Source organism: Lissotriton helveticus, unplaced genomic scaffold (assembly GCF_964261635.1).
Source record: "Lissotriton helveticus unplaced genomic scaffold, aLisHel1.1 SCAFFOLD_1908, whole genome shotgun sequence".
In the NCBI taxonomy this organism is placed as follows: Eukaryota; Metazoa; Chordata; class Amphibia; order Caudata; family Salamandridae; genus Lissotriton; species Lissotriton helveticus.
In genome coordinates, this window is record NW_027611865.1 from 10,001 (window position 1) to 20,000 (window position 10,000).

Consider the following 10,000-nt stretch of genomic DNA (forward strand, 5'->3'; position numbering starts at 1 on the left):
CCAGGGAAGTTCGGCCATCTGGTCGCCCCCATTGGAAAGCATTGCGGGCGACCAGATGGCCGGGGCGATCCGGGAGACCAGATGGCCGAGGGGATCCTGGAGACCAGATGGCCGAGGGGATCCGGGAGACCAGATGGCCGAGGGGATCCGGGCGACCAGATGGCCGGGCACGAAAGGGACGCCATCCGGTCGCCCCGTGCCCCCACGAAGGAGGGAGCGGGCGCCCGGGGCATGCCGGGCCGGAGGCCCGGGGCCCCAGCCGGGCCACAGCCATGGAGGCTGCCAGGGGCCGGCGGGCCCTCCGACCCGGGGCCCGCTTACACCTTGACAAGCAGGGGAGGCCTGCAAGGGACCGACGGACCCCTGTCCTGGGCCCTGGGTGGAGCGGCAGCCCGGGGGACCGGGCCCAGGGCCGGAGCGCCCGACCCGGGGCCCCGACCGGGCCCCTGGACCCAGCCGGGGCTCCCAGGCCCGGAGGCACAGGGGAAGCCTCCCCGGGCCCGCCGGACCCCGTCCCGGGCACCCTGCCCCGCGGCAGGACCCAGGACGGAGCCCGGGGTGGGGAGGCCACCCTCCCCGGGGCCCTCAGGGGCCCCGGATGGAGCTCCTGAACACAGACAAGCAAGGGGAGGCTCCCCGGGCACATCGGAACCCCTTTCCGGGCCCTTGGCAGTGCGGCAGGCTGGGAGACAGGGCCCAGGGCCTGAGCACCCGACCCGGGGCCCGCCCGGGCCCCTGGACCCAGCCGGGGCTCCCAAGCCCGGAGGCGCATGGGACGCCTCCCCGGTCCCTCCGGACCCCGTCCCGGGCACCCTGCCACGCAGCAGGACCAAGGACAGAGCCCGGGGTGGGGAGGCCGCCCTCCCCGGGCCCTCAGGGGCCCTAGCCACTGCTCCTGAACCCAGCCAAGCAAGGGGAGGCTCCCCGGGCACATCGGAACCCCTTCCCGGGCCCTTGGCAGTGCGGCAGGCTGGGAGACAGGGCCCAGGGCCGGAGCACCCGACCCGGGGCCCGGCCGGGCCCCTGGACGCAGCCGGGGCTCCCAAGCCCGGAGGTGCATGGGACGCCTCCCCGGTCCCTCCGGACCCCGTCCCGGGCACCCTGCCACGCAGCAGGACCAAGGACAGAGCCCGGGGTGGGGAGGCCGCCCTCCCCGGGCCCTCAGGGGCCCTAGCCACTGCTCCTGAACCCAGCCAAGCAAGGGGAGGCTCCCCGGGCACATCGGAACCCCTTCCCGGGCCCTTGGCAGTGCGGCAGGCTGGGAGACAGGGCCCAGGGCCGGAGCACCCGACCCGGGGCCCGCCCGGGCCCCTGGACCCAGCCGGGGCTCCCAAGCCCGGAGGTGCATGGGACGCCTCCCCGGTCCCTCCGGACCCCGTCCCGGGCACCCTGCCACGCAGCAGGACCAAGGACAGAGCCCGGGGTGGGGAGGCCGCCCTCCCCGGGCCCTCAGGGGCCCTAGCCACTGCTCCTGAACACAGCCAAGCAAGGGGAGGCTCCCCGGGCACATCGGAACCCCTTCCCGGGCCCTTGGCAGTGCGGCAGGCTGGGAGACAGGGCCCAGGGCCGGAGCACCCGACCCGGGGCCCGCCCGGGCCCCTGGACCCAGCCGGGGCTCCCAAGCCCGGAGGTGCATGGGACGCCTCCCCGGTCCCTCCGGACCCCGTCCCGGGCACCCTGCCACGCAGCAGGACCAAGGACAGAGCCCGGGGTGGGGAGGCCGCCCTCCCCGGGCCCTCAGGGGCCCTAGCCACTGCTCCTGAACCCAGCCAAGCAAGGGGAGGCTCCCCGGGAACAACGGAACCCATTCCTAGGCCCTTGGCAGTGCGGTAGGCTGGGAGACAGGGCCCAGGGCCGGAGCACCCGACCCGGGGCCCGCCCGGGCCCCTGGACCCAGCCGGGGCTCCCAAGCCCGGAGGTGCATGGGACGCCTCCCCGGTCCCTCCGGACCCCGTCCCGGGCACCCTGCCACGCAGCAGGACCAAGGACAGAGCCCGGGGTGGGGAGGCCGCCCTCCCCGGGCCCTCAGGGGCCCTAGCCACTGCTCCTGAACCCAGCCAAGCAAGGGGAGGCTCCCCGGGAACAACGGAACCCATTCCTAGGCCCTTGGCAGTGCGGTAGGCTGGGAGACAGGGACCAGGGCCGGAGCACCCGACCCGGGGCCCGCCCGGGCCCCTGGACCCAGCCGGGGCTCCCAAGCCCGGAGGTGCATGGGACGCCTCCCCGGTCCCTCCGGACCCCGTCCCGGGCACCCTGCCACGCAGCAGGACCAAGGACAGAGCCCGGGGTGGGGAGGCCGCCCTCCCCGGGCCCTCAGGGGCCCAAGCCACTGCTCCTGAACCCAGCCAAGCAAGGGTAGGCTCCCCGGGAACAACGGAACCCATTCCTAGGCCCTTGGCAGTGCGGTAGGCTGGGAGACAGGGACCAGGGCCGGAGCACCCGACCCGGGGGCCCGCCCGGGCCCCTGGACCCAGCCGGGGCTCCCAAGCCCGGAGGCGCATGGGACGCCTCCCCGGACCCATGGAGCCCGTCCTGGGCATTGAGCCATGCCGTTGGCCTGGAGATGGGTGCCCCGGACGCCCGGGGGAGGTCTGTCCGGGACACATGGAGCCCGTCCTGGGCATTGAACCATGTCGTTGGCCTGGAGAAGGGAGCCCCGGACGCCCGGGGGAGGACTGCCCGGTACCCGTGGAGCCCTTCCCGGGTACTTTGCAACGCCGTTGGCCTCCTGGAGATGGGTGCCCCGAACGCCCGGGGGGCGGGCTGCCCGGGACCCATGGAGCCCGTCCTGGGCACTCTGACCTGCTGTTGGCCCGGGGGGGAGGGACCCCAGACGACCGGGACCCGTGGAGCCCGTCCTTGGCACTCTGACAAGCCGTTGGCCCGGGGAAGGGAGCCCCAGACGACCGGGACCTGTGGAGCCCGTCCTGGGCACTCCTGTATGCCGTTGGCCCGGGGAAGGGAGCCCCGGACGTCCGGGACCCGTGGAGCCCGTCCTGGGCACTCCTGTATGCCGTTGGCCCGGGGAAGGGAGCCCCGGACGTCCGGGACCCGTGGAGCCCGTCCTGGGCACTCTGAAATGCTTTGGCCCGGGGAAGGGAGCCCCGGACACCCAGGGGGAGGACTGCCCGGGACCCGTGGAACTCGTCCTGGGCACTCTGACATGCCGCTGGCCCGGGGAAGGGTGCCCCGGACGCCCGGGGCCCGTGGAGCCCGTCCTGGGCACTCTGACAAGCCGTTGGCCCGGGGAAGGGAGACCTGGACGCCCGGAACCCGTGGAGCCCGTCCTGGGCACTCTGAAATGCTTTGGCCTGGAGAAGGGAGCCCCCCCCGGACGCCCGGGGGAGGACTGCCCGGGACCCGTGGAACTGGTCCTGGGCACTCTGACATGCCGCTGGCCCGGGGAAGGGTGCCCCGGATGACCGGGGCCCGTGGAGCCCGTCCTGGGCACTCTGACATGCCGCTGGCCCGGGGAAGGGAGCCCCGGACGCCCGGGGCCCGTGGAGCCCGTCCCGGGCACTCTGCCATGCCGTCAGCCTGGATGGAGCCCCGGACGCCCGGGGGGACGAAGGCCCGGGACGCATGGAGCCTGTCCCGGGCACTCTGCCATGCCGTCGGCCTGGATGGAGCACCGGACGCCCGGGGGACGACTGCCCAAGAGCCATGGAGCCCGTCCTGGGCAATTTGACATGCAGTTGGCCTGGAGGAAGGAAGCTCCGGGTGGCCTAGGGAGGTGTTGCCCAGGCTATCCCATCTGGTCCCCATGGCAGAGAACCACAAAACCTGGAGGGGTGTCCGGGCATACCCTGCCCCTAGTAATCCGGAGGGAAATTACCCCCCTTTCTTGCAATCCGTGCACGCGAGGTGACAGAGGGGACCCAAGGCGTAAAAGAACCCGAGCTCATGGAGCCCTAGCTGGGATCCGGGAGGCGAATGGCACCTCATCGGGACTTCCAGGGAAGCCCGGCCATCTGGTCGCCCCATTGGAAAGCATCGCGGGCGACCAGATGGCCCGGATCGAAAGGACTCCCAGCTCCCCATCCACCCCAAGCCTTCGCGGTAGGGTTCCTGACTGCCAGCCCACGCAAGGCAGGGCTCTTGGACCCCGGCTGGGCCTCAGGCGCAGGTTGGACCACCGGAGCTCTAGGGCCCGGACGACCTGGGGGAGGAATGCCCGGGACCCGTGGAGCCCGTCCTGGGTACTTTGACATGCCGTCGGCCTGGAGGTGGGTGCCCCGGACGCCCCGGGGGAAGCTGCCCGGGACCCATGGAGCCCGTCCTGGGTACTTTGACATTCCGTCGGCCTGGAGGTGGGTCCCCCGGACGCCCGGGGGGGTGGTCTGCCCGGGACCCATGGAGCCCGTCCTGGGTACTTTGCCTATGCCGTTGGCCTCATGGAGATGGGTGCCCCGGACGCCCGGGGGGACGAATGCCCGGGACGCATGGAGCCCGTCCTGGGCACTTTTCAATGCCTTCGGCCTGGAGCCCCCAGACACCCAGGGGAGGACCACCGTGAAAGCCATGGAGCCCGACCCGGGCACTCTGCCATGCCGTCGGCCTGGATGGAGCCCCGGACGCCCGGGGGACGAATGCCCGGGACGCATGGAGCCCGTCCTGGGCACTTTTCAATGCCGTCAGCCTGGAAGGAGCCCCGGACGCCCGGGGGACGACTGCCCAGGAGCCATGGAGCCCGTCCTGGGCAATTTGACATGCAGTTGGCCTGGAGGAAGGAAGCCCCGGGTGGCCTAGGGAGGTGTTGCCCAGGCATAGCCCATCTGGTCCCCATGGCAGAGAACCACCAGCCTCGGAGGGGTGTCCGGGCGTACCCTTCTCCCTAGTAATCCGGAGGAAAATGACCCCCTTTTCTTGTAATCTGTGCACGCGAGGTGACAGAGGGGACCCAAGGCGCGAATGTACCCAACCTCCTGGAGCCCTCGCTGGGATCCGGGCGGCGAATGGCACCTCATCGGGACTTCCAGGGAAGTTCGGCTATCTGGTCGCCCCTCAGGAAAGCGTTGCGGGCGACCAGATGCCCGAGGGGATCCGGGCGAGCAGATGGCCGAGGGAATCTGGGCGATCAGATGGCTGGACACGGAAGTGAAGCCGCCTGGACTCTCCCGACCCTGTCCCCGTCCCCGTGCCCGTGCCCGGGACGCATGGAGCCCGTCCTGGGCACTTTTCCATGCCTTCGGCCTGGAGCCCCCAGACACCCAGGGGAGGACCACCGTGAAAGCCATGGAGCCCGACCCGGGCACTCTGCCATGCCGTCGGCCTGGATGGAGCCCCGGACGCCCGGGGGACAAATGCCCGGGACGCATGGAGCCCGTCCTGGGCACTTTCGAAGCCCCGACACCCTGGGGAGGACCACCCTGGAAACCATGGAGCCCGACCCGGGCACTCTGCCATGCCGTCGGCCTGGATGGAGCCCCGGACGCCCGGGGGACAAATGCCCGGGACGCATGGAGCCCGTCCTGGGTACTTTTCCATGCCGTCGGCCAGGAGCCCCCTGACACCCAGGGGAGGACCACCGTGAAAACCATGGAGCCCGACCCGGGCACTCTGCCATACCGTCAGCCTGGATGTAGCCCCGGACGCCCGGGGGACGAATGCCCGGGACGCATGGAGCCCGTCCCGGGCACTCTGCCATGCCGTCCTGACAAATTCGTACGGACTCCTAACCTTACGACACGGATCGGAATCGAGCCCTCTCTGACCCAGCAGTTTCAGGCGCCCGGGGGACGAATGCCCGGGACGCATGGAGCCCGACCCGGGCACACTGCCTTGCCGCCGGCCTGGATGGAGCCCCGGACGCCCGGGGGACGAATGCCCGGGACGCATGGAGCCCGTCCCGGGCACTCTGCCATGCCGTCGGCCTGGATGGAGCCCCGGACGCCCGGGGGACGACTGCCCAAGAGCCATGGAGCCCATCCCGGGCACTCTGCCATGCCGTCCCGACAAATTCGTACGGACTCCTAACCTTCCGACACGGATCGGAATCGAGCCCTTTCTGACCCAGCAGATTTCAGGTTGATTTGCTATATACTTTACGTACGATTTTATGGGGGCCGATTCCGATCCGGTACGTAAAAGCAAATACGACCGACATGTCGGACAACCACGTACACCCAGGGGATAGGACTGCCCGGGTCACATGGACCCCGTCCTGGGCACTCTGATCTGCCGCCGGCGCCGGGGATCGAACCGTGATCACCAGATGGGGATATCCCAAAAATCTGGCATGGATACGGCCCGCCAGGACAGGTTTGGGCACCCCTGTTGTACGGACTCCCAAGCCCTACGGTCCTTCTGACACGGATCGGAATCGAACCCAGCAGATTTCGCGTTGACTGCCTCTTATCAGGGGTGCCCAAACCAGTCCTGGCGGGCCGTATCCATGCCAGATTTTTGGGATATCCCCATCTGGGGATCACGGTTCGATCCCCGGCACCGGCGGCAGATTAGCCCAGCACCAGGTGACTCTGGGAAATAGCTGGCGCCGCGGCTAGGGCGGCTGACTCCGGAATCTGGAGATTTTTTTATTTAAGGTTTTTGTAGAGCGCGTAGTAACCCTCGAGCATCCCAGAGATCAGGGTTCGATCCCCGGCACCGGCCGCAGATTAGCCCAGCACCACGTGACTCTGGGAAATAGCTGGCGCCGCGGCTAGGGAGGCTGACTCCGGAATCTGGAGATCACGGTTCGATCCCCGGCACCGGCGGCAGATTAGCCCAGCACCAGGTGACTCTGGGAAATAGCTGGCGCCGCGGCTAGGGCGGCTGACTCCGGAATCTGGAGATTTTTTTATTTAAGGTTTTTGTAGAGCGCGTAGTAACCCTCGAGCATCCCAGAGATCAGGGTTCGATCCCCGGCACCGGCCGCAGATTAGCCCAGCACCATTTGACTCTGGGCAATAGCTTGCTTAATCTTCCCAACGGCCCCTAGCGCCTAGAGACCCTTACGGGTGATTGTGCGCCTTACAAATGTGGATTATTATTATTATTATTATTATTTGGGCCGATTCCGATCCGGTTCGTAAAAGCACATCTGCCCGAATCTGTCGGACAACCACGTACGCCCGGGAGAGGACTGCCCGGGACCCGTGGAGCCCGTCCTGGTCACTCTGACCTGCCATCGGCCTGGAGAAGGGAGCGCCGGACGCCCGGGGGGAGGACTGCCCGGGACCCGTGGAGCCCGTCCTGGGCACTCTGACCTGCCGTCTGCCCGGGGAAGGGAGCCCCGGACGCCCGGGGGGAGGACTGCCCGGGACCCATGGAGCCCGTCCTGGGCACTCTGACCTGCCGACGGCCCGGGGAAGGGAGCCCCGGACGCCCGGGGGAGGACTGCCCGGGACCCGTGGAACTCGTCCTGGGCACTCTGACTTTCTGCTGACCCGGGGAAGGGAACCCCGGACGCCCGGGAGCCGTGGAGCCCGTCCTGGGCACTCTGACAAGCCGTCGGACCGGGGAAGGGAGCCCCGGACGCCCGGGACCCGTGGAGCCTGTCCTGGGAACTCCGGCATGCCGTTGGCCCAGGGAAGGGAGTCCCAGATACCCGGGACCCGTGGAGCCCGTCATGGGCACTCTGACAAGCCGGTGTCCCGGGGAAGGGAGCCCCGGACGCCGGGGACTCGTGGAGCCCGTCCTGGGCACTCTGGCATGCCGTTGGCACGGGGAAGGGAGCCCCAGATGCCCGGGACCCGTGGAGCCCGTCCTGGGCACTCTGACAAGCCGTTGTCCCGGGGAAGGGAGCCCCGGACGCCGGGGACTCGTGGAGCCCGTCCTGGGCACTCTGGCATGCCGTTGGCCCGGGGAAGGGAGCCCAAGATGCCCGGGACCCGTGGAGCCCGTCCTGGGCACTCTGACAAGCCGTTGTCCCAGGGAAGGGAGCCCCGGACGCCCGGGACTCGTGGAGCCCGTCCTGGGCATTCTGGCATGCCGTTGGCCCGGGGAAGGGAGCCCCGGACGTCCGGGGCCCGTGGAGCCCATCCTGGGCACTCTGACAAGCCGTTGGCCCGGGGAAGGGAGAGCCGGACACCCAGCGGAGGAATGCCCGGGACCCATGGAGCCCGTCCTGGGCAATCTGACCTGCCGTCGGCCCGGAGAAGGGAGCGACGGACGCCCGGGGGGAGGAATGCCCGGGACGCATGGAGCCCATCCTGGGCACTTTGACATGCCATCGGCCTTGAGACCCGGGGGACGACTGCCCGGGAAGCATGGAGCCCGACCTGGGCACTCGCTCATGCCGTTGGCCTGGAGACCCGGGGGACGACTGCCCGGGGCGCATGGAGCCCGACCTGGGCACTCGCTCATGCCGTTGGCCTGGAGACCCGGGGGACGACTGCCCGGGACGCATGGAGCCCGTCCTGGGCACTTTGACATGCCGTTGGCCTGGAGGAGGGAAGCCCCGGGTGTTGTTACCCAGGCATAGCCCATCTGGTCCCCCTGGCAGAGAACCACCAGCCTTCCAGGGGTGTCCGGGCATACCCTTACCCCTAGTAATCCGGAGGAAAATTACCCCCCTTTCTTGTAATCTGTGCACACGAGTTGACAGAGGGGACCCAAGGCGTAAAAGTACCCGACCTCCTGGAGCCCTCGCTGGGATCGGGGAGGCAAATGGCACCTCATAGGGACTTCCAGGGAGGTTTGGCCATCTGGTCGCCCTTTTGGATAGCATTGCGTGCGACCAGATGGCCGAGGGGAAAGGTGCAACCAGGTGGCCGGGAACGAAAGGACTCCCTGCTTCCCACCCCGAGCCTTCGTGGTAGGGCTGCTGCCTGCCCACGCCGGGCAGGGCTCGGGGACCCCGGCTGGGCCTCAGGCACGGTGAGGACCACCGGAGCTCCCAGGCCCGGACGCCCGGGACGACGACTGCCCGGGACGCATGGAGCCCGTCCTGGGCACTTTGACATGCCGTCGGCCTGGAGACCCGGGGGACGACTGCCTGGGACGCATGGAGCCCGTCCTGGACATTTTGACATGCCGTCGGCCTGGAGACCCGGGGGACGACTGCCCGGGACGCATGGAGCCCGTCCTGGGCACTTTGACATGCCGTCGGCCTGGAGACCCGGGGGACGACTGCCTGGGACGCATGGAGCCCGTCCTGGACATTTTGACATGCCGTCGGCCTGGAGACCCGGGGGACGACTGCCCGGGACGCATGGAGCCCGTCCTGGGCACTTTGACATGCCGTCGGCCTGGAGACCCGGGGGACGACTGCCCGGGACGCATGGAGCCCGTCCTGGGCACTTTGACATGCCGTCGGCCCGGAGAAGGGAGCGCCGGACACCCAGGGAAGGACTGCCCGGGACCCATGGAGCCCGTCCTGGGCAATCTGACCTGCCGTCGGCCCAGGGAAGGGAGCGGCGGATGCCCGGGGGGAGGAATGCCCGGGACGCATGGAGCCCGTCCTGGGCACTTTGACATGCCGTCGGCCCGGAGACCCGTGGGACGACTGCCCGGGACGCATGGAGCCCGTCCTGGGCACTTTGACATGCCGTCGGCCTGGAGACCCGGGGGACGACTGCCCGGGACGCATGGAGCCCGTCCTGGGCACTTTGACATGCCGTCGGCCTGGAGATCCGGGGGACGACTGCCCGGGACGCATGGAGCCCGTCCTGGGCACTTTGACATGCCATCGGCCTGGAGACCCGGGGGACGACTGCCCAAGAGCCATGGAGCCCGTCCTGGGCAATTTGACAAGCCGTTGGCCTGGAGGAAGGAAGCCCCGGGTGGCCTAGGGAGGTGTTACCCAGGCATAGCCCATCTGGTCCCCCTAGCAGAGAACCACCAGCCTTGGAGGGGTGTCCGGGCATACCCTGCCCCCTAGTAATCCGGAGGGAAATTACCTGACTTTCTTGCAATCTGTGCACACAAGGTGACAGAGGGGACCCAAGGCGCGAAAGTACCCGACCTCCTGGAGCCCTCGCTGGGATCCGGAAGGCGAATGGCACCTCATCATGACTTCCAGGGCGACCAGATGGCCGGGACCAAAAGGACGCCAATC